The sequence below is a fragment of the Somniosus microcephalus genome, chromosome 4 (assembly GCF_052327205.1).
Source record: "Somniosus microcephalus isolate GS21.2 chromosome 4, FLI_Smic_1.0, whole genome shotgun sequence".
Taxonomy (NCBI): domain Eukaryota; kingdom Metazoa; phylum Chordata; class Chondrichthyes; order Squaliformes; family Somniosidae; genus Somniosus; species Somniosus microcephalus.
Window position 1 is genome coordinate 319,906,257 of NC_140990.1, and position 25,376 is coordinate 319,931,632.

The following is a 25,376-nucleotide window of genomic DNA, read 5'->3' on the forward strand; positions in this document are numbered from 1 at the left end:
AAGAATTTCCCTTTTGAAATCCATGCTGACTATTCATTACTATGTTTTTGGTTGCTAGATGTTCTTCTATTTTCTCCTTTAGTAGGGGGTTCCATTGTTTTTCCTACCACTGATATTAAGCTGACTGGTCTATAATTCCCTGGACATGTTCTATCCCCCTTCTTAAATAAAAATATTATGTTAGCTATCCACCAGTCCTCTGGCACTACACCTTTTTCTAATGAATTATTAAATATGTGTAGTTATGCCTCTGCTATCTCTTCCCTAGATTCTTTTAAAATGCTGGATGCAATCCATCCGGACCAGGGGTTTTATTCTCTTTGAGTTTGATTAGTTTATTTAATATACCCCCTCTTTTTATTTTAAATGCGCTTATCTCATTACTAATCTCATCATCCAATGTCATGTCCATCTGTTCTATCTCCCTGGTAAATACTGAAGCAAAATAATTATTTAATATTTGTGCCATCTCTCTATCACTGCCTGTGGTGTTATCCTGTCTATCCTTTAATGGCCCTATTCCCATCCCAACCTTCCTTTTTTATTGATGTGTCTGTAAAATATTTTACTATTATGTTTTATGTTCCTTGATAATTTAATTTCATAGTTCCTCTTTGCCACCCTAATTATTTTTTTTTACTTCTCTCCTAATCTCTTTGTGTTCTCCCTTATCATGCACTCCCCTGCTGTCTATGTACTTAATGTATGCCTCCTCCTTACCCTCAAATGTTCCCTTATGGCTTTATTCATCCATGGAGTCTCATTAGTGTTTAGTTTGTTTCCTTTTAGTGGAATATATTGTTCCTGCACTCTGTTGAACACCATTTTAAATGTTTCCCATTGCTGTTCTACATCATTATTTGCCAATATTGTTGCCCATTTTATTTTCCCAAGTTCTATTCTCAACCCCTCAAAATCAGCTTTTCTCCAATCTATTACCCTAGTTTTTGTCATAATTATGTCCTTCTCAATTATCATCTTAAAGCGTATTATATTATGGTCACAATTGCCTAGATGTTCCCCTACTTTTACTTCTCTTATCTGCTCTGGTCCATTCCCCATTACGAGATCTAATAGCAAATCCTCTCTTGTTGGGCTTTTCACATACAGGAAACTTCGCGATATCCGGCACCGACGGGACCGAGCTGCCGCCGATCTATCAAAACTTCCAGATAGACCAGCACTAATGTTGAAGGATACGGAGGTTTTCATCTCCGTATCTGACAACAAACACTGTTGCTTAGCAACAGCTTGTAAACACTCGGCCTGTACCTTGGAAGCGTCTCTGAAGCTGTTGCTAAGCTACAGAGATGCTTTCCAGAGCCTGACTGTTAAAAAAGTGCTAGGAGAAGAAAAAAAACCTAATCAAAATGGCTGCTGATTTCTGCCGTTAGATCGAGGTTTCCGGATATACAACCTCCGGATAAACCAAAGTTTCCTGTATTGGGTTAGAAAGGAGTCCTGTACACATTGTAGGAACTCCATTCCCTTATCCCCTTTACCTGCCTCTTCTGTCCAATTAATATCGGTGTAGTTGAAATCCCCCGTGATTATTATTCTATGTTTTTTACTCATTTTCCTAATTTGTCTGCATATTTCTTCCCCCACCTCCCTTCCACTATTAGGTGGTCTCTAGACTACACCTATTAGTGTGATTGATCCTTTATTATCTTTTATCTCTATCCATATGGATTCTATTTCTGTCTTGCTGATAGCTGCGTCACTTTTTTCTACTGCCATTATGTTATCCCTAATAAGTACAGCTACTTAACCTCCCCTTTTTTCCTCTGTATCTTTTCTACATATGTGATACCCTGCAATGTTTAATTCCCAGTCCTGATTTTTCTGTAGCCATGTCTCAGTAATCCCTACTATGTCTGGTTCCTCACAACGCATGATTGCCTCCAGCTACACTGTTTTATTACGGACACTGGGTACATTGCTGTACAAACAGTTTAACTCATTTTAATAGGATTTCCTCTCATTTTATGTTTAACCATCTTTTTAGATCCTTTTCTATAACTGTATTTATTCCCTTGCCATCAATGTCCTCCATTGTTTTATTCTTTCCTACGCTCTCTTTTCCTGTTTTGTTTATAATTAGGCTGGATATGTTTCTTGCAGGTCCTTCCCCCCCCATCTTACTAGTTTAAAGCCTTTGCCACCTCCCTATTTACCCCTTCCGCTAGGACACGGGTCCCATTCTGATTCAAGTGGAGCCCGTCCCATCGTCACAGCTCCTTCCTGTCCCAGATCTGGTGCCAGTGTCCCATGAAAAGGAACCCCTCTTTCCCACACCAGCTCTTTAGCCACGTGCTAATTCCCCTGATCTGGCTGCTTCTATGCCAATTTGCACGTGGCTAGGGCAATAATCCAGAAATTATCACCCTTGAGGTCCTGCTTTTTAATTTAGAGCCTAACTCCTGATATTCTTTCAGCAGGAACTCCTCCCTGTTCCTACCTATTTTGTTTGAAGCCAATAAAGTGTAGTCCCTTGTCCCTGGTGCTCTCCCCACATGTCATACACATGCTGGGAGCCACGTGATAAAGTGCAATGACCAAGGGCCATCGGTCCCAGCGGGACATCATTATTGAACTGGATATCAAATTATTCATACAGAGGGCTGGACTGTGGATTTCACTCTGGATGCGACTGTCATGAATCTTATCATGACTCATGAAGTAACACTGGGCAGCCAGCGGGTGGCGCCATCCAAGGAGTATAAAAACTCAGGCGTGGGCCCAGCTTGCTCAGGATGTTTCTGTAACCAGGAACTAGTGATGTAACTAGAATCTCATGGTTGTGAAACAGTTGATTAAAGCCTTGTTTTATACTCAAACCAAGTGCTTAGTAGTCTTTTTACATCAGCGACAATTTGGCCTCAGGACCCATTGGACAAGGGAAAGGAGGTTATATCAACCAGAGTTACAGTCCCTTAGCCCTGCTCATTGACCCCTGATGGAAATATCGAGGTAAGGGTAAGATCAGATCAGCTATGATATATACCCCCCCCCACCATTAAGTCGCCAACCAGCACTCAGTATCTGGGCTTACACACGATCGCTGGCCACTCATAGAATGGCTGCTATTGCCGATGAAGAAAAAAGGCTTGTATTTATATTGTGCCTTATCACATCTCTCAGAAATGTCTCAAAGTGTTTGACATACAATCAACTATTTTCGAGGTTCTCTGACTGTTGTAATGTAGCTAAACACAACAGAGATTCTGCGTGCAGCAAGGTCCCAAATGAGATGGGTGACTAGTTAATATTTCCTGTTTGATGGAAGAATGTTTACCAGACAGATCCCTGTGCTTCTCCAAATAGTGCCATGAGATCTTTACTCACCACTTGATTAGACAAACAGTGTGAATGTGTGTCTGTATGTATGTGTGTGGGTGTGTAAGTATGAGTGTGAGTGTGTCTGTGTATTTGTGTGTGTAAGTGTGGATGGGTGTAAGTGTGAGTGTGTATGTGTGTGTAAGTGTGAGTGTGAGTAAGTGTGGGTGTGTATGTGTGTGGGTGTCTGTGAGTGTGAGTGTGTCTGTGTATTTGTGTGTGTTAGTGTGAGTGTGTGTTAGTGTGGGTATGTGTAAGTGTGAATGTGTGTAAGCATGAGTGTGTATGTGTGAGTGTGTGTACATGTGGGTTTGTGTAAGTGTGAGAGTGTGTGTAAGTGTGTGAGTGTGTGTCAGTGTGAGTGTGTGCAAGTCTGAGTGTGTGTAAGGGTGTATGTGTGAGTGTGTGTAAGTGTAAGTATGGGTGTGTGTAAGTGTGAGTATGTGTAAGTGTGAGTGTGTGTGTAAGTGTGAGTGTGTATAAGTATGGGTGTGTTAAAGTGTGAGTGTGTGTAAGTGTGTATAAGTGTGTAAGTGTGAGTGTAAGTGTGCATCTGTGTAAGTGTGAGTAAGTATGGGTGTGTGTGAGTGTGAGTGTGTATGCATGAGTGTGTGTAAGTGTGGGTGTGTAAGTGTATGTAAGTGTGAGTGTGTGTAAGTGTGAGTAAGTATGGGTGTGTGTAAGTGTGAGTGTGGGTGTAAGCGTGAGTGTGTGTAAGTGTGGGTATATGTAAGTGTGAGTGTGTGTGTAAGTGTGTACATGTGAGTGTGTGTGAGTGAGTGTGTGTAAGTGTGAGTGTGTTTAAGTGTGAGTGTGTGTGTAAGTGTGAGTGTGTGTACATGTGAGTGTGTGTGTAAATATGGCTGTGTGTAAGTGTGAGTGTGTGTAAGTGTGGTTCTGTGTAAGTGTGTGTGTAAGTTTGAGTGTGTGTACGTGTGAGTGTGTGTAAGTGTGAGTGTGTGTAAGTGTGAGTGTGCGTGAGTGTGAGTGTAAGTATGGGTGTGTGTAAGTGTGAGTGTGTGCAAGTATGGTGTATGTAAGTGTGAGTGTGAGTGTGTGTAAGTGTGGGTGTGTGTGAGTGTGTGCAAGTGTGAGCATGTGTATGTGTGGGTGTGTATAATTGTGAGTGTGTTTCTGTGTGTGTAAGTGTAAGTGTGAGTGTGTGTAAGTGTGAGTGTGAATAAGTGTGAGTGTGTATCTATGTGTAAGTGTGTGTGAGTGTCTGTAAGTGTGAGTGTGTGTAATTGTGTGTGTGTGAGTAAGTGTGAGTGTGTTTCTGTGTGTGTTTGTAAGTGTGAGTGAGTGTGTGTGAGTGTGTGTGTAAGTGTGGGTGTCATAGAGTCATAGAGTCATAGAGTTTTACAGCACAGAAAGAGGCCCTTCGGCCCATCGTGTCCGCGCCGCCCATCCATCCCTGTCCAGTCTAATCCCATTTTCCAGCATTTGGTCCATAGCCTTGTATGCAATGGCATTTCAAGTGCTCATCCAAATGCTTCTTGAATGTTGTGAGGGTTCCTGCCTCTACCACCCTTTCAGGCATTGATTTCCACATTCCAACCACCCTCTGGGTGAAAAAGTTCCTCCTCAAATCCCCTCTAAATCTCTTGCCCCTTACCCTGAATCTATGCCCCCTTGTTATTGACCCCCCTACTAAGGGGAAAAGTTCCTCTTTATCTACCCTATCTATGCCCCTCATCATTTTGTACACCTCAATCAGGTCCCCCATCAGCCTTCTTTGCTCCAAGGAAAACAACCCCAGCCTGTCCAGCCTCTCTTCATAGCTGAGGCGCTCCATCCCAGGTAACATCCTGGTGAATCTTCTCTGCACCCTCTCCAAAGCAATCACATCCTTCCTATAGTGAGGCGACCAGGACTGCACACAGTACTCCAGCTGTGGCCTCACCAGCGTTTTGTACAGCTCCATCATAACCTCCCTGCTCTTATATTCCATGCCTCGGCTAATGAAGGCAAGTATCCCATATGCCTTTTTAACCACCTTATCTACCTGTTCCGCTGCCTTCAGGGATCTATGTACATGTACACCAAGGTCCCTCTGACCCTCTGTACTTCCTAGGGTCCTACCACTCATTGTGTATTCCCTTACCTTATTTGTCCGTCCAAAATGCATCACCTCGCACTTTTCAGGGTTAAATTCCATTTGCCACTTTTCCGCCCATCTGACCAACCCGTTTATATCGTCCTGTAGCCTGAGGCTTTCCTCCTCGCAATTTACCACCCCACCAATTTTCGTGTCATCTGCGAACTTACTGATCATACCTTTTACATTCTCATCCAAGTCATTTATGTAGATCACAAACAACAAGGGGCCCAGCACCGATCCCTGAGGTACCCCACTGGACACAGGCTTCCAGTCACAAAAGGAACCTTCGACCATCACCCTCTGCCTCCTGCCACTCAGCCAGTTTAGGATCCAACGCGCCAAGGCACCCTGGATCCCATGGGCTCTTACCTTCTTGACCAGTCTCCTATGCGGGACTTTGTCAAAAGCTTTACTGAAGTCCATGTAAACCACATCCACAGCATTTCCCTCATCCACCCCCCTAGTCACCCCCTCGAAAAATTCAATCAGATTTGTCAGACATGATTTACCCTTGACAAAGCCATGCTGACTATCCCCGATTAATCCTTGCCCCTCCAAGTGGAGACTAATTTTGTCCCTCAGAATTTTTTCCAATAATTTCCCTACCACAGATGTTAGGCTCACTGGCCTATAATTCCCTGGTTTATCCCTGCTACCCTTCTTGAATAATGGTACTACGTTAGCTGTTCTCCAGTCCTCTGGTACATCCCCTGTGGCCAGAGAGGTTCTGAAAATTTGTGTCAAAGCCCCTGCAATCTCCTCCTTTGCCTCCCACAGCAGCCTGGGATACATCTCGTCCGGGCCTGGGGATTTATCCACTTTTTGGCCTGCTAAAACCGCTAGCACCTCCTCCCTCTCGATGCTAATATGTTCAAGTATGTCACAGTCCCCTTGCCCGATTTCTACGTCTGCATCGTCTTTCTCCATAGTGAACACAGATGCAAAAAATTCATTTAATACCCCGCCTACATCATCTGGCTCTACACACAGATTGCCACTTTGGTCCCTAATGGGCCCTACCCTTTCCCTGGTTATCCTCTTGCCCTTAATATACTTATAAAACATCTTAGGATTTTCCTTTATTTTGCTCGCCAGTGTTATTTCATGGCCCCTCCTCGCCCTCCTAATTTCTTTTTTAAGTATGCCCCTGCACTTTTTATACTCCTCTAGGGCTTCTTCCGTCTTTAGTCTTTTGTAACTGCCAAAAGCCCCCCTTTTATTTCTAATGCATTTTTGTATATCCCTTGTCATCCAAGGTTCCCTTTGCTTGTTGGTCCCACCCTTGACCTTTACAGGAACATGTTGGCGTTGTACGCTCTCTATTTCCCTTCTGAAAGTCTCCCACTGTTTTGATGTGGATTTTCCTATAAGTAGCTGCTCCCAGTCCACTTTGGCCAGATCCTGCCTTATCATATTAAAATCGGCCCTCCCCCAATTTAGAACCCTTATTTCCGGGCCGTCTTTGTCTTTTTCCATGACCACCTTAAATCTCACCGAATTATGGTCACTGTCGCCAAAATGCTCTCCTACTGACACTTCCACCACTTGCCCAGCTACATTCCCCAGAATTAGGTCCAGTACCGCCCCCTCTCTTGTAGGACTTTCTACATGTTGGCTCAAAAAGCTCTCCTGGATGCACTTTAAGAATTCTGCACCCTCTAAGCCTTTCACACTCTGACTATCCCAATTTATATTGGGGAAGTTGAAATCCCCCACTATTATTACCCTATTATTTTCGCACTGTAAGTGTGAGTGTGTTTCTGTGTGTTTAAGTGTGAGTGTGATTCTGTGTGTTGATTGTGTGTATGTGGGAGTGTGTGTGAGTGTGAGTGTTTCTGTTTGTGTAAGTGTGAGTGTGTGTAAGTGTGGGTGTGTATCTCTGTGTAAGTGTGGGTGTGTGTGTGAGTGTGTATCTGTGTGTACGTGTGGGTGTGTATCTGTGTGAGTAAGTGTGTGTGCATCTGTGTGAGTAAGTGTGAGTGTGTATCTGTTTGTGTAAGTGTGGGTGTGTATCTGTGTGTGTAAGTGTGGGTGTGTGCTTAAGTGTGAGTGTGTGTCTGTGTGTGTAAATGTGGGTGTGTGGGTGAGATCACGCTCCCCAGGTTATGATACCCAGCTCCCCATCCTTCCCCTTGTTTGAATATCCTGCCGACACTCATCGTCAAGGCTTACTCATGAAGACTGGCTACTTGGGTAACGTTTTCGAGTGCTTTTAGCACCTTCAGGAATCGAGGAGGAAGAATTGCAAGAAAAAAATAAGAATTTGTTGGAAGTAGAGACCAGAGTTGAGTTTGACTGTACAGTGAAACTTGTGCATTGCTGATTGGCTTATTTAATTATTGATTCAATTCCTTCTGTACTCTATGTAGCTCTGGGTCTGTGTTCAAGACTCTGAAGATCATGGGGTTCAAAGCATGTTAAGGAAGTTATTTTGAGCCACAGAATGCAGAGAATGTGCATGAGGTGATGCCATGAGACACTGACCAGACAAAACCATTCCATTCCACTCGTTCATCCCAGCATCCCATGACCAGGAAATGAAAACAAATCAAAGAACTGGAGTATGCTGAAGAGGGTCTAGAACAGCAAGCGTACAAAGGGCATCCATCTAGAATACTGTGTCCAGTATTGGCCCCCTTTTCATGGTGTCAGCCCTGGCTCAGTGGGCAGCACTCTCACCTCTGAACTTGAACACAAAACTCTAGGCTGACACTCCAGTCCAGTACTGCATTGCTGGAGGTGCCGTCTTTTGGATGAGATGTTAAACTGAGGTCCTGTCTGCTCTCTTAGGTGGATATAAAAGATCCCATGGCGCTATTTCAAGGAAGAGCAGGGGAGTTATTGGCCAATATTTATCTCTTAACCATAGAAAGAGAGGAAACCAACACCTAGAAACAAAGATGATCCGGTCATTATCACATTGTGGTTTTCTGGGAGCTTGCTGTGTGCAAATTGGCAGCTGCATTTCCTACATTACAACAGTGACTATACATCAAAAGTACTTCATTGGCTGGAAAGTGCTTTGGGATGGCCTGAGGTTGTGAAAGGTGCTATATAAATGCAAGTTCCTTCTTTCTTTCCCCCTTTGGTGGGATAGGTTAGGAAGGACCAGGGGAAATGAGCAGTTAGTGAGGTTAGGGAGGACCAGGGGACATGAGCAGTTAGTGAGGTTAGGGAGGACCAGGGGACATGAGCAGTTAGTGAGGTTAGGGAGGACCAGGGGACATGAGCAGTTAGTGAGGTTAGGGAGGACCAGGGGACATGAGCAGTTAGTGAGGTTAGGGAGGACCAGGGGACATGAGCAGTTAGTGAGGTTAGGGAGGACCAGGGGACATGAGCAGTTAGTGAGGTTAGGGAGGACCAGAGGACATGAGCAGTTAGTGAGGTTAGGGAGGACCAGGGGACATGAGCAGTTAGTGAGGTTAGGGGGGACCAGGGGACATGAGCAGTTAGTGAGGTTAGGGGGGACCAGAGGACATGAGCAGTTAGTGAGGTTAGGGAGGACCAGAGGACATGAGCAGTTAGTGAGATTAGGGAGGACCAGAGGACATGAGCAGTTAGTGAGGTTAGGGAGGACCGGAGGACATGAGCAGTTAGTGAGGTTAGGGAGGACCAGAGGACATGAGCAGTTAGTGAGGTTAGGGAGGACCAGAGGACATGAGCAGTTAGTGAGGTTAGGGAGGACCAGAGGACATGAGCAGTTAGTGAGGTTAGGGAGGACCAGGGGACATGAGCAGTTAGTGAGGTTAGGGAGGACCAGGGGACATGAGCAGTTAGTGAGGTTAGGGAGGACCAGGGGACATGAGCAGTTAGTGAGGTTAGGGAGGACCAGGGGACATGAGCAGTTAGTGAGGTTAGGGAGGACCAGAGGACATGAGCAGTTAGTGAGGTTAGGGAGGACCAGAGGACATGAGCAGTTAGTGAGGTTAGGGAGGACCAGGGGACATGAGCAGTTAGTGGGGTTAGGGGGGACCAGAGGACATGAGCAGTTAGTGAGGTTAGGGGGGACCAGAGGACATGAGCAGTTAGTGAGGTTAGGGAGGACCAGGGGACATGAGCAGTTAGTGAGGTTAGGGAGGACCAGGGGACATGAACAGTTAGTGAGGTTAGGGAGGACCAGGGGACATGAACAGTTAGTGAGGTTAGGGAGGACCAGAGGACATGAGCAGTTAGTGAGGTTAGGGAGGACCAGAGGACATGAGCAGTTAGTGAGGTTAGGGAGGACCAGGGGACATGAACAGTTAGTGAGGTTAGGGAGGACCAGAGGACATGAGCAGTTAGTGAGGTTAGGGAGGACCAGGGGACATGAGCAGTTAGTGAGATTAGGGAGGACCAGGGGACATGAGCAGTTAGTGAGATTAGGGAGGACCATGGGACATGAGCAGTTAGTGAGGTTAGGGAGGACCAGGGGACATGAGCAGTTAGTGAGGTTAGGGAGGACCAGAGGACATGAGCAGTTAGTGAGGTTAGGGAGGACCATGGGACATGAGCAGTTAGTGAGGTTAGGGAGGACCAGAGGACATGAGCAGTTAGTGAGATTAGGAAGGACCAGAGGATATGAGCAGTTAGTGAGATTAGGGAGGACCAGAGGACATGAGCAGTTAGTGAGGTTAGGGGGGACCAGAGGACATGAGCAGTTAGTGAGGTTAGGGAGGACCAGAGGACATGAGCAGTTAGTGAGGTTAGGGAGGACCAGGGGACATGAGCAGTTAGTGAGGTTAGGGAGGACCAGGGGACATGAGCAGTTAGTGAGGTTAGGGGGGACCAGAGGACATGAGCAGTTAGTGAGGTTAGGGAGGACCAGAGGACATGAGCAGTTAGTGAGGTTAGGGAGGACCAGGGGACATGAGCAGTTAGTGAGGTTAGGGGGGACCAGAGGACATGAGCAGTTAGTGAGGTTAGGGGGGACCAGAGGACATGAGCAGTTAGTGAGGTTAGGGAGGACCAGAGGACATGAGCAGTTAGTGAGGTTAGGGGGGACCAGAGGACATGAGCAGTTAGTGAGGTTAGGGGGGACCAGAGGACATGAGCAGTTAGTGAGGTTAGGGGGGACCGGAGGACATGAGCAGTTAGTGAGGTTAGGGAGGACCAGAGGACATGAGCAGTTAGTGAGGTTAGGGAGGACCAGAGGACATGAGCAGTTAGTGAGGTTAGGGAGGACCAGAGGACATGAGCAGTTAGTGAGGTTAGGGAGGACCAGAGGACATGAGCAGTTAGTGAGGTTAGGGAGGACCAGGGGACATGAGCAGTTAGTGAGGTTAGGAAGGACCAGGGGACATGAGCAGTTAGTGAGGTTAGGAAGGACCAGGGGGCATGAACAGTTAGTGAGGTTAGGGAGGACCAGAGGACATGAGCAGTTAGTGAGGTTAGGGAGGACCAGGGGACATGAGCAGTTAGTGAGATTAGGGAGGACCAGGGGACATGAGCAGTTAGTGAGGTTAGGGAGGACCAGAGGACATGAGCAGTTAGTGAGGTTAGGGAGGACCAGAGGACATGAGCAGTTAGTGAGGTTAGGGAGGACCAGAGGACATGAGCAGTTAGTGAGGTTAGGAAGGACCAGGGGACATGAGCAGTTAGTGAGGTTAGGAAGGACCAGGGGACATGAGCAGTTAGTGAGGTTAGGAAGGACCAGGGGACATGAGCAGTTAGTGAGGTTAGGGAGGACCAGAGGACATGAGCAGTTAGTGAGGTTAGGGAGGACCAGAGGACATGAGCAGTTAGTGAGGTTAGGGAGGACCAGAGGACATGAGCAGTTAGTGAGGTTAGGGAGGACCAGGGGACATGAGCAGTTAGTGAGGTTAGGGAGGACCAGGGGACATGAGCAGTTAGTGAGGTTAGGGAGGACCAGAGGACATGAGCAGTTAGTGAGGTTAGGGAGGACCAGAGGACATGAGCAGTTAGTGAGGTTAGGGAGGACCAGAGGACATGAGCAGTTAGTGAGGTTAGGGAGGACCAGGGGACATGAGCAGTTAGTGAGGTTAGGAAGGACCAGGGGACATGAGCAGTTAGTGAGGTTAGGGAGGACCAGGGGACATGAGCAGTTAGTGAGGTTAGGGAGGACCAGGGGACATGAGCAGTTAGTGAGGTTAGGGAGGACCAGGGGACATGAGCAGTTAGTGAGGTTAGGAAGGACCAGGGGACATGAGCAGTTAGTGAGGTTAGGGAGGACCAGGGGACATGAGCAGTTAGTGAGGTTAGGGAGGACCAGGGGACATGAGCAGTTAGTGGGCAGGATTTTCATTGGGCCGAGGAGGCGGGATTGGAGGCGTGTGGGGGGTTAAAATCGCAAAAACTGGCAGGCGTGACCATCCCCGCCTCCATCCCGCCTCCGAGCAATTTTAATTCATCCGTGTCTAATGGCCCCGTCTCCATCCCGCCTCCAAGAGGCGGGATAGGCCGTTAAGGCCCTTAACAAGCACTAAATTGCCTCTATAATCCCATTTTGAAAGGCCTTTGCAATTTTAACCCTTTTCCCACGTGAAACACGCCTGTTCTGAAACATGACGGTGAAACCTGACGGGAGCACAATTGGATTGCTGACTATCAGCTGCAGCTCAACCATTAAAGAGGAGATTTGATCAGCCACCATTTGCAGGTGGCAGGACTTTGTAGTCTCAGGTCTGGGGGAACTTTTAGAAGGCTTAGCCACAGCAGTGGAAGTTTGGAGCCTGACACCCATCTCCCGTGTGACCTCCTGGGAAACCCCTCTCGCCACCTTCACTGAGCGCTTCCTCAACTGAGTTGTATACCAGAAGCATGGGAGCCATTTATTTCCTTCCCTTCTGGGCATTAGATGAGCTCGAGCACCAGCCGCGGCACCAGCACAACCAGGAACAACAGCAGCACCAACAGCAGCAGCACCAACAGGAGCGCCAGGCTGCTGCTCACACACCTGAAGCTGCACAGACCAGAAGGGGCCAGCGCATGAAAGCCCGTCAGCGCAGGAGATACCCCCCAAACAGGGTCCACAGACACAGGGTCAGCTACCTCAACATGAGTGAGCAGCAGTGCCAAAGGCGGCTCCAACTTTTGCGAGAGGTAGTGGGTGACATCTGCGCAATGCTGCAACAATACCTGCAGCCCAGAGGACCAGGTGGACACTCCTTACCAGTGGCCATCAAAGTCACCACCGCACTCAACTTTTTTGCCTCAGGCTCATTCCAGGGATCAGCAGCAGACATCAGCGGCATCTCCCAGGCGGCCGGACACACTTGCATCACGCAGGTAACCGATGCCCGCTTTGCCATCGCGCACAATCACATCCATTTCACCAAGGATCAAGCTAGCGTCACGGCGCGAGCGGTTGGATTAACTAATCTGGCAGGCTTTCCAAGGGTGCAGGGCACACATGTTGCCCTTGAGGCACCCCATCGCAATCCAGGTATTTTTGTCAACAGCAAGGGTTTCCACTCCCTTAACGTTCAGCTGGTGTGTGACAACAAGGAAATTTTGCATGTTTGTGCTAAGTACCCTGGCAGTTGCCATGACACCTTCATACTGCGTCAGTCCAGTGTGCCTCCACTCTTCAGTCCGCCAGACCAACTTAACGGATGGCTACTTGGAGACAAGGGCTATCCCCTGAGGACGTGGCTAATGACGCCATTGAGGAGCCCATCCAATGAAGCTGAGGATCGCTACAAATCCAGCCACATTTCCACCAGATCCATTATCGAGCAAACCATCGGTTTGCTGAAGATGCGCTTCAGATGCCTGGATAGATCCAGTGGAGCCCTGCAGTACTCAGCAGCCAGAGTCTCCAGAATCATTGTGGTTTGCTGTGCACTTCACAACATGGCACAGTGTCATGGCTTGCAGATTCCTGAGGACCAAGTGGCTCGTCACATATCCTCCTCAGATGATGATGAGGAGGAGGAGGAGGTGGAGGAGGAGGAGGAGGAGGAGGAAAGCGTATACAAACATCCTGCAGAGGCCCATCAACCAGCGGCAGCATTACACAATAACTTTGCTGCCCAGGATGCAAGGAATGCACTCATCTTGGCCAGATTTGCTTAGCCTAGCCAATCAAGCACTTTTGCCTCACAGCTTCTTAACTGAGCATCGACAATGGCCAAGACCCAGCGGATTCCTAGCTAATTGACCAGCATACTGACAATTGCAAGTAATCCTAAGCCCTCAAAGTGAAAGTCCCATTCGCGAAATGACACACGCCACAACTACAGCAGTAGCCATCAGATTTTTTATTAACATTATTAATACATCAAGTTTCACCCAAGTGACTACCCTTGTGACTATTTGTGCAGTATCTTTCTCTTACGCGTGCTCCTACGTGGTGCTTCCCCTGTGGCTTCAGCAGATGTGAAGGCTCCTTGCTCACTTTCCTGCTGCTCCTGTCTCGACACCTTTGGCGGGTGTCCTCTGGGGTTGCGAGCCTGTGAGGGCTCGTCAACAGTCTGCTGCTCCTGCGGCTGTGCGGGGGTTGAGACGCCGATCTCAGTTGGGTGTGGACTCTGGTGGGGCTCTGACTGAGGGCTCTGCAGTGGCATGGAAGTGTGAGCGCTTGGAGAGGAGCCCGCACTTCCTTGATGTCTGCCACCAACATCCCTCTCATGGGTCAGGTCTCCCTCAGCGCCTGCAAGTGGCTTGAGAGCACCTTGCTGCACATCAGGGGGGCCATGGCGACCCGTATCTGCACTGGCAGCCCTACTCAGAAGGACTTCCATGAAGGTCTGGTTTCTCTGTTCAATAGATGACCATCGCTCCTCCAGAGATGTCATTCTATTCTGAACATTCACCATGTTTTCTGCACTCTGGCGACTTATCTCCTCCATGGCCGCAGCCATCCTCTCGTCTACTGTAGCCATCCTTTTGACGGAGGTTGCCATCATTCGCACGGAGCTTGCCATCCTTTCCGTGGTGATGCGTTCATGCGCTAATGACTCCACAAAGGCTCTGCTCATGTTCGCTATGGACTCCTCCATTCGCTCCACACTCGCAGCGACCCTGGAGACAAAACCTGCCAGAGCCTCCTGCATCTGTTCCTGGAGTTCCAGCACCGCTGATCTTATGGATGGACCCAGAGGCAGAGGGTCGACATGCAGCTGAGCCGAGCTGGCAGAGTCCTGCGCCCTCTGACTAGGACTCTCCACTGCTGTCCCTGTCTCCACAATCTGCTGATGCTCACTTGTGAGCTGTGATACACCAGGTGACAACACTACTCTATGTCCCGAAGGTCCCACCGAGGTGTGAGTGTCTGCGCTGGTGCTGGGTGCACTGAATTCTGCTGACGCTGCACCCTCAGAGGTTGCAGCTTCCTCTGAGGGGTCTGGCTGCTCAGGCTCTTCCTCCTGGCTAGTGGGGACGGGTGCTTGCGATGGTCCTGTGGGGGAGTAAAGGAAAAAGTCAGAGATGTGATGCCAAGGTTACATGCACATTGCATATTGCAGATGCTCATAAGTCCATCTGTTAGAGCTTCAGGATCATTATCAGCGACTCATGCGATGTCAATGAGAGAGATGGTAAACTATTCTGTCACCAGCTTGCTGTGATGCACCCGTCTGTCCGTCCCCCACTTGCGCATCTTCCTCAATGCCAATGATTTCCAGGACCGCCTCCTCCCAGGGGGTGAGGTGGGCTAGTGAGGGTGGCCTTCCTCCTTTCCTCGCTCTTTCTCGCTTATTGTTGTTTTGATTTCTTTTTGGGTTCAATAAAGACTCATTTCTGAAAGAGAATGTTGTTCAATCTAAAGTCTTGTTCAAGACTTTCTACAGCTTTTTACAGAACACACTATGCTGTGATGCAGCTAGAATCAAACTGAAAGTAAAACTTCTCTGGACTCTTTGTCTCTCACATGACCTCTGCTGGTCAGGCACAAGTAATCAAAAACACAGACAAATATGCTGTAAGGCATAAGTAATCAAACACAGACAAATATCATCACTATTTGCTGATATCCTTACATCTCCCTTTCTTAAAACAAAAGTATTTTACTTTTAACTAACAACATTTAATGAACTTACGTCATCATTATCATGATCAAGGTTTTTTACCCTTGCTTTGTGTGTTCACATGAAATATGTCAATACACTAGAACTTGAAGAAAGAATAAGATAACATTACTTCCTTCTTTAACAATAGTCCTTAAATTTGCTCAATGAGTCTCTCAGGAGGCTTCACGTGTCTTGAGGATTTTCTGATTGATTGTCCTTGAATCTGAGTTGTTGCCTCAGATGATTGGTTCTCAGCTGTGTGATCAGGTTGTTCACCAGTATCAGTCTCTTTCTTCTCTTTTGTTTTCAGACACAACATCTACATAGAATTCATCTATGTCACTTGCATCTACTGCATGGACCTTGCTTTGTTGCACTTGGTTCTTGCAGCAACGGGCATAATGGTTGCTCTTGTTGCAACTATAGCAAGTTTTACCATATGCTGGACACTTTCTTGGTGGATGCTGTGTACCGCATCGACTACATGACTTCCGATTGTCCCTTTCATTTTCGTTTGCTGGCCACGTCTCTTTTTTCACATTGGCGCTCTCTTTGGTAAACGGTTTGTATCCGTGCTTTCTCACTGCATCCACGTTGCAGCTACTGTCACTGAACAGCTCCTTTGCCTGCAACTTCACAGTCTCTGTAACCCTACACAGTGCTATGGCTTTTCCCGGGTCTAGATCTTGCTCTCTTAGCAGTCTTTCCCTTAGACCATTATCTGGAATACCACACACCAGTCTGTCTTTTATCAGCGAGTCTGTGAGTCCCCCAAATTCACACGATTTGCTCCGGTTTCTCAGTTCAGTCACATACTGATCAATAGTCTCGCCGATTTTCTGTGCACATGTGAAAAATTTGTGCCTCTCAAAGGTCACGTTGCGTTTAGGTATGCAGTAGGCCTCAAACTGTTCCATTATTTTATCTAGCTTCATTTTGTCTCCATCAACAGCAAATATGAAATTATTATATACCTCCAGCGCTGCATCACCCACTACATGTAAAAACACGGACGATTTCTGTTTATTACTTTTATCGTCAGCTCCGATTGCTGATAAATACAACCCTACACGTTGTTTGAATCTCCTCCAATTTTCAGCCACATTACCTGTCAATTGAAGCGTTGCCGGTGGGTGTAAACCTTCCATTTTTTCACTTCGTTAGCTATTCTCTAATGGTAAGCAACGATGTTCTCTTCTGGCTTGCTAATATGTGGAGAGCTGATTTTGCTTACTTGCCACAACTGCTTTCACTGTCCCATCAAGTTGCTAACTTCAGATTTTTTCTCTTTCAGCCACTTCTGACACCATGTATTGATTTCTTTTTGGGTTCAATAAAGACTCATTTCTGAAAGAGAATGTTGTTTAATCTAAAGTCTTGTTCAAGACTTTCTACAGCTTTTTACAGAACACACTATGCTGTGATGCAGAATCAAACTGAAAGTAAAACTTCTCTGGACTCTTTGTCTCTCACATGACCTCTGCTGGTCAGGCACAAGTAATCAAAAACACAGACAAATATGCTGTAAGGCATAAGTAATCAAACACAGACAAATATCATCACTATTTGCTGATATCCTTACAATTGTGAGCTCTCTTTTCCTGCAATGAGGAAGACAAGTGGAGGTTGAGTGCGAATGAAAGAGTGAGTGTAGAGATTCCATAGCATAGATACTTAGAAGGAGACAAAGATGGAGTGAGGTGGTAAGATCAAGGGCCTTCCCTGTGTGTTGTCAGTTGTTTGCATAGCATCAGAGTGATAGGGAGTGTGAGGGCTGTCTAGTCGAATAGTTAGGTGAATGTGACCATAGAGAGAAAGAGAATGGGTAAGGGTGCATGGATGTCAGTGTCAAGTGGGATGTGGAGGAAGAGATTGCTAAAGCTGAGTGTTGGTGAGGAAAAGCAATGGGGATCAGATTGAGGGTGATGGGAAATTCATACTCACTTTACCAATGCGCAGAAGGTCATGAAATCTCTTCCTACACTTCATCCAGGTTCTGGGGGTCACTGCTAAGGAGTTGACCTCCTCTGCCACCTGTATCCACACGGCCTTGGTCTGCTGGGGAGGCTTCTTCCTCCCTGTAGAAGGGAAGAGCTCCTCCTTATGTGCTCTAGCTCCATCAACTAATGCCTGCAGGGCCACATCATTGAATCTGGGAGCAGACTTAGCTCTCCCGCTGCTCATGGTGCCTCCAGATCCCTCTCACACCAAAGGCCAAAAGGTTGGCAGTCTGCAGAAGAAGCAAGGCTTGCTGTAGACCTTAAATACAGCAGCAATGATGACGTCATTGGAGGTGACTTTCAGACTGGAAAAACTCATTTGCCATGGGTTCCCACACGTTGGAACTCAATTGGACAATTAAGTTAAAATTGCATCATTCTGCCACATCCATTTAGATTCGGGTGGATGACACGAAGTGCGGATTACACGACCCCATCCCGCCCCTGAATGAAAATGCAAGCCAGTGAATTTAGGGAGGGCCAGAGGACATGAGCAGTTAGTGAGGTTAGGAAGGACCAGAGGACATGAGCAGTTAGGGTGGACCAGAGGACATGAACAGTTAGTGAGGTTAGGGACGACCAGGGGACATGGGCAGTTAGTGAGGTTAGGGGGAGGGGCAGACGGGATCATGGTTTTCACGGGTTGCACCATGACAGTAAGGGACAGGTCTGACAGTAACCAACCAACTGGTCATTTCCTGTCGGTTCTATTTGTATGTTAGTGTCTTCATAATCAATGGGGGGAGGGTTGCTAACAGCAGTCAAGGGGGGTGCTCTAACATCAATCAGTGGTGAGAGGCACTAACAGCAATCAAAGAAGGAACTCTAACAACAATCAGGCTTAGCAATAGGTACGCTAAACTTTTATAAATCATTGGGTTAGGCCTCAGCTGGCATATTGGGCTGGATTTTCTCAATGGGGAGCTTTTGAAGGCGGGACTGCTGCTTATCGGGTTTCAGTCCCGCCTCCATCGATTTGTGGCCAACCCGCGCTATTTTCCCTTGATTGACCTTGTTAAGCCTGCCCAGCGGTTACTGGTGACTGGTGACACCTGATTACTGGTGACGCCAGCGATTGATGTTTCATCTGTCAAGAGCTTTTCACACTTGAAATGTCAGTGTTTGATGGCTCTGTGACGCTGTCAAACACTGACAATCTGTCCTCTAACTTGAGGCCTTCCACTCAGGCTCAGTGAGAGATCTCTCCAGACCAGAAAGCAGAAGGCTGCAGCTTTTGACAGTTCAGCGACCATTCTGCTTTCTGTGCCGGTGAGCTGAGGGACTCCCGAGACCTGAAGGGAGGAAGCCTGCAGGAAGAAGTAAAGGTAAGTAAAACTCATTAAAACACTTTACACTTACCTCACACACTTACCTCTGCACACATGCACCCATCACTCACCTGCACAACGGACATCTCGGCCCTTCCGACCCCCGCAGACCGATGGCCCGCCTCGCTGAACCTGGCGAGGTTCGGAGACATCGGGAAACCCACACTTCAGAGCTGAAAATAGAGATTCTCAAAAAAACTGCCTGTTAACTACCTGTTACTGTACTCGCCCCCAGATTCTGCCATTTTCCCGGCAGTCCCGCCTCTAAACCCACCTCCCCGGGGCTGGCAAAATCGCCCCCTGTGTGTCCAATTCTGGGCACCACACTTTAGGAAAGATGCCCAGGCCTTGGAGAGAGTGCAGAGGAGATGTACTAGAATGGTGCCAGTGATGAGGAACTTCAGTTATGTGGAGAGATTAGGGAAGCTGGGATTGTTCTCCTTAGAGCTGAGAAGGTTAAGGGGAGATTTAATAGAGGTGTTCAAAATTATGAGGGGTTTTGATAAGAGTAAATAAGGAGGAACTGTTTCCACTGGCAGGAGGGTCAGTAACCAGAGGACACAGATTTAAGGTAATTGACAAAAGAATCAGTGGGGAGATGAGGGAAAAAATGTTTACGCAGTGAGTTGTGATCTGGAACGTGCTGCCTGAAAGGGCAGTGGAAGCAGATTCAATAGTAACTTTCAAAAGGGAATTGGATAAATACTTGAAGGGGAAAAATTGCAGGGCTCTGGGGAAAGAGCAGAGGGGAGTGGCTAATTGGTGACTAATTGGATAGCTCTACCAAAGAGCCGGCACAGGCACGATGGGCCCAGTGGCCTCCTTCTGTGCTGTATCATTCTACAATCGTAAGAGGGACTGGAACAGCAATCAGGAGGGAGTTAACAGCAATTGGGGAAGGGGGTCCTCCAATAGCAAGCAGGGAGAGGTACCATCAATACCTCTCTCACAGACAGGGAACTTTAACTTCCCATGGCAGCCTTCCCACAATCTGTGGGGACCTCAATTCAAGAACGGGCGAAGAACCAGACTTCACCAATAATCAGGGAAACAATTACGTTTTTGGGAATAACCACTTTGACATCCCTTCCCTTCCATACAGGCATAACTGCGACAAGCAGTCAAATACCAACGGAAAACAGCTACTACAGCTCTGTCGAAACCTGGGTCTGTACATTGTCAATGGTAGGTTCATAGGAGACCTCCAAGGAAGATCGACCTATTGCTCACCTCTTGGCTGCAGCACAGTAGACTATATGATTACAGACTTAGACCCATCCTCTTTCAGAGCATTCACAGTCAAACCACAAACAACACTGTCAGATCACAGTCAAATTACTATGTTCCTCAAAAAGACAGAAACAAACAACATAGAAACACAACCCAGTAAACTGTACAACACCAAAAAATCGTACAGATGGGCCAAAAACGACACAGAAAAATACCAGAAAACAATTAGCAATGCATCAACTCAAGCTCTCTTAGACACCTTTCTGGATAACATATACACTCACAATAAAGAAGGCGTAAACCGGGCAGTTAGTAAACTAAACAATATTTTTGATAATTTGGCAACAAATGCAAACTTGAAAGCTCGCAAGAACAAACCCAAAACAAAAAACTATGAAAAATGGTTTGACCGAGATTGCCATAACACGAGGAAAAAACTTAGAAAAATATCAAACCAAAAACACAGACATCCAGAAAACGAGGAACTACGTCTTACTTATTGTCAGACACTAACACAATACAGAAACACACTCAGAACCAAAAAAGAGCAATATATTAAGAATACACTCAGCTCCATGGAAGAATCCATTGATTCCAATTGTTTCTGGGAAAACTTGAAAACACTACACAAAAAACAACACGACGATTTGGCCATTCAAAATGGGGACACATGGGTAAACCACTTTGAAAAATTATACCAGAAAAACACACTAAGACCAGAGCAACACCAAATATGCAAAAAACTGGAAAAGCTAGAAATGGCCATAAAAGATAACCAAAACCCGCTAGACACCATAATAACAGAAAAAGAACTTCTTGAAAAACTCAAGGACCTGCGACCAGGAAAAGCCTGCGGGACAGACGGCATACTAAACGAGATGATTAAATACACAGACAACAAAATGAAACTGGCTATCCTAAAACTCTTCAACTTGGTTCTGAGTGTCGGTTATTTCCCTGATATCTGGAACAAAGGACTCATAACGCCCATATACAAAAGTGGGGACAAAATCGACCCAAACAACTATTGAGGCATCTGTGTAAACAGTAACCTGGGGAAGGTATTCTGTAGCATCATAAACAAAAGACTTATAAACTTCCTTGAGGAGCACAATGTCTTGAGTAAAAGCCAAATTGGATTCCTGCCAAACTATAGAACATCCGATCATATCTTCACCCTACAGACCCTAATTGACAAACACGTTCACCATAACAAAAGCAAAATCTACGCATGCTTTGTAGATTTCCAGAAGGCTTTCGACTCCATCTGGCATGACGGTTTATTCCTGAAACTTATCGAAAGCGGGGTAGGAGGGAAAACATATGATATAATTAAATCAATGTATACAAACAACAAATGTGCAGTTAAAATTGGAGACAAACAAACAAAATACTTCCCACAGGGGCGGGGGGTGATGCAGGGCTCGCCAATCTCACCGACACTCTTTAATATTTACATAAATGGATTGGCAAAACTACTTGAACAATCTACAGCACCCGGCCTCACCCTATATGAATCCAAGGTTAAATTCCTCCTCTATGCAGACGACCTGGTTCTGCTGTCACCAACTAGAGAGGGGCTACAGCAGAACCTGGACCTGCTGGAGTCGTACTGCCAGACTTGGGCCCTGACAATAAATCCCCAAAAAACCAAAGTCCTTGTGTTCCAGCAAAGATCCAAACATCAGGGACCCAAAATAAATTTCACAGTAGGAACAACCAAAATTGAACAAACCACTAACTACACATACTTGGGCTTAAAAATCAGTTCTACGGGAAACTTCAAACTGGCTGTGAATGAACTGAAAGAGAAAGCAAGAAGGGCTTTCTATGCCATCAAAAAATCAATCCAAATAGAAATCCCAATTAGCATTTGGCTCAAAATTTTCAAATCAGTAATTGAACCAATTGCACTCTATGGCAGTGAGGTATGGGGACCGCTAACTCAACAAGAATTTGCAAAATGGGACAAACACCCAATTGAGATCCTACATGCAGAATTCTGTAAAAGTATCCTCCGGACTCAAAGGAAAACAGTAAACAATGCATGCAGGGCGGAACTAGGCCAATATCCATTAATAATCACTATCCAAAAAAGAGCCACCAAATTTTGGAATCACCTACAAATGAGCAATCCCCAATGCTATCACTACGACGCCCTGAAATGCCAAGAGCTGACCATAAAGAAGAATACCCTCAGTCAACTAGTCCTGGGACTCAGTGAAGTAACTACTAACAATACTAACAATAACCAGCCCCAGGACAGTGACAGGGTAACACAAAGAATTCGACCCAACACAATCGTCGCTAAGCAAAAGGAAAGATATCTGACATATTGGGCAGAAACAACAAAAACCCAAAGCAAACTCAATTGCTACTTGGCCCTAAACAGACAATACAACATAGCTGATTACCTGACCATGGTAAAGGATAACAAACTGAGAAGAACCTTGACAAGGTACAGACTTAGCGAACATAGCCTAGCGATCGAAAAAGGCAGACACAGGCAGACCAGGCTACCAAGAGAAGACAGGATATGCTCTCACTGCAGTCAGGGAGTAGTGGAGACAGAGATGCACTTCCTCACAGCCTGCGGAAAATATCAGGGCATCAGGGAGAATTTCTACCAAAAATTCTCACAAATATGCCCTGATTTCAGAAATCTGAATGACAACCAAAAACTCCCATTCCTACTGGGAGAGGAGAGAAGCTGTGTAACACTGGCGGCACACTATATTACAGCTTGCCATGAACAGAGGGACAACCAGTAAACTAAGAAAAGAATATATATAAACAATGCGAATGTATATTTATACACTCAGGGATATACCTGTTTATACACTGTATGAATAGAACTGCGTTTATGTGCTAAACCATAAATGTATTTTGATGCTTTGGCAACATAAGATGTAACTTATCATGCCAATAAAGCGATTTGAATTGGTGTTGAATTATTCATGTGATCATTCATTATTCATCAGCTCATTACTATTACACTGCAGTGACTGATTCCAACCCAGTAAATTCAGGGCAGATGTCAGAGTGACATTTCCTACCTTGTAAAGGTAATAATATCCTGTTGGATGCGGAGGGACCAGATGTGTTCTGATTATTTTGTCCAGATAAGCGGTGATTGCCTTTAGCCCGAAGGCTTTGTTGAAGCCCAAGTGAATGGCAGCTCAGATTGGATCATTTGGCTGCACGGAGTCACAGGACCAGAACTAATGCTGGAAAAATAATGGAGCGTTGAAGGCGCGCGCCATTAGTAATCCTTAAAAAATCAAACCCAGCAATTTGCGCCACAAAAGAGGCATGCCACATCTTTCCTTCCAATCTGTTCCTCACCTCTCCTGAAGACTTTGTATCCCCTGGGGTAGAGAAAGAGAGAAAGAAAGATAGAAAGAAAGACATGCATTTATTTATAGCGCCATTCACGACCTCAGGACGTCCCAAAGCACTTCATAGCCGATAAATTACTTTTGAAGTGTAGTCACTGCTGTAATGTAGGAAACGCGGTAGCCAATTGGTGCACAGCAAGATCCCAAAAACAGCATTGTGATAGTGACCAGATAATCTGTTGTTGCGATTTTTTTTTACATATATATCTTAAGTACCAATTAATCTATAAGACGTGAATTCCACCTTTATCCCTGCAAATACCAGGTACTCCCCAACACAGCGTAAATGCTACCCTGGACCACAGCCAGAAAAACATGTCCATTTTATAGATCTCAATAACAAAAGAAATTCAAGTAAACATTTATCACTGCCAATATGGCCCTTCCACCTACAGGTAAACAACGAGAGGTGAGCGTTGGAACTGTGTTGTTCCGTATTAGTGAGGAACAATCGTATCTGATTCCTTTGTGCATCATTAGTGTGTTCATTACTGATATTATGCAACAGAATTTCAGCTCACAGGGAAAGATATTAATACTTAGTAAACACAAACAGAAAGTATGAACAATGTGCTTGAACAGCTGAGATAAGTCATACTGCAATAAATTATGGATGACGTCCTGTCATTTTATTGCCGTTCTGGGAAATAGTCATTTCTGTTCAGGTGGGGGGAAAAATGTTTTGTTCAGCGCAGAAAGTTCATCTTAACCCTTCCTGTACCGTGGACTGGTTGCCTTGTCTGGTGGCTATAGAATCATAGACATTTACGGCACAGAAGGAGGCCATTCGGCCCATCGCGTCCGCGCCGGCCGACAAAGAGCTATCCAGCCTAATCCCACCTTCCAGCTCTTAGTCCGTAGCCCTGTAGTTTACGGCACTTCAGGCACATATCCAAGTACTTTTTAAATGCGATGAGGGGTTTCTGCCTCTACCACCCTTTCAGGCAGTGAGTTCCAGACCCTTACCACCCTCTGGATGAAAAAAATTCTCCTCAACTCCCCTCTAATCCGTCTACCAATTACTTTAAATCTATGCCCCCTGGTTATTGACCTCGCTGCTAAGGGAAATTGTTCCTTCCTATCCACTCTATCTAGGCCCCTCATTATTTTATACAGCTCAATCAAGTCTCCCCTCAGCCTCCAAAGAAAACAACCTCAGCCTATCCAATCTTTCCTCATTGCTAAAACTCTCCAGTCCTGGCAACATCCTCGTAAATCTAAGGTTGAACGAGTGTGCCCATTTGTACCAGGATTCTGTCGAATACTTTAAACCATGTCATAGAATGTCCTACACCTGTCATAGATGTGGCCATGTCAATCCTTATGATTCTGCCACTGGATTGGCTGAAAAATATGGTCCTTGGTGCCAGTTTGCATCCATTGGGAGGCCAATGTTTTCGCTGTGTAATTGTAAGAAGTAGCTATTAGATTCATAGATGAGGTTTGATTTTTAGAACAGAAATCAAAATACAGCCAGGAACAAATGGTTGAAGTGTCAGCAAGGTCAATTAACAAACACCAAAATGATAAGAAGATCGTAAAATGCAGGAAAACACAGGAGGATAATCGTAGTTAGACAATAAGGAGCCACGAAGTCATAAAATGTCCTTAAAGAAACATAACAAAACATTCCTCAGCCATGCAGAAAGGGGCAGTGGGGGATGTCTTCCCGCACCACACTTGGATTATAGATGATTATAGGTGATTGAGACTAGATAGATCACAGCCCACCGAAATAACTATATATAAATATAGATGACCAAGATTGGAAATCAGGCAGTCAGGGGCGAAGGCTTCCCTGAGGTGGCTATGGCCTAACACTTTGGTCAAGTTTAGCCTCTGAGGTGGCTGACGGCCTAACACCTCCAACAGCTCGAGGGATGACCCAATGGAAGTGATGGCTGGTCATACAAGGGTCCCTTCCCATTGCATGGCACCAGCAGGGCCAGCCCCTGCCAGCTCCAACCCCCTGGGCCTCGCTCACCTTCCTCTACCAGGACCCGATCAGCACCCTGGCGCCCATCCTCATGTAC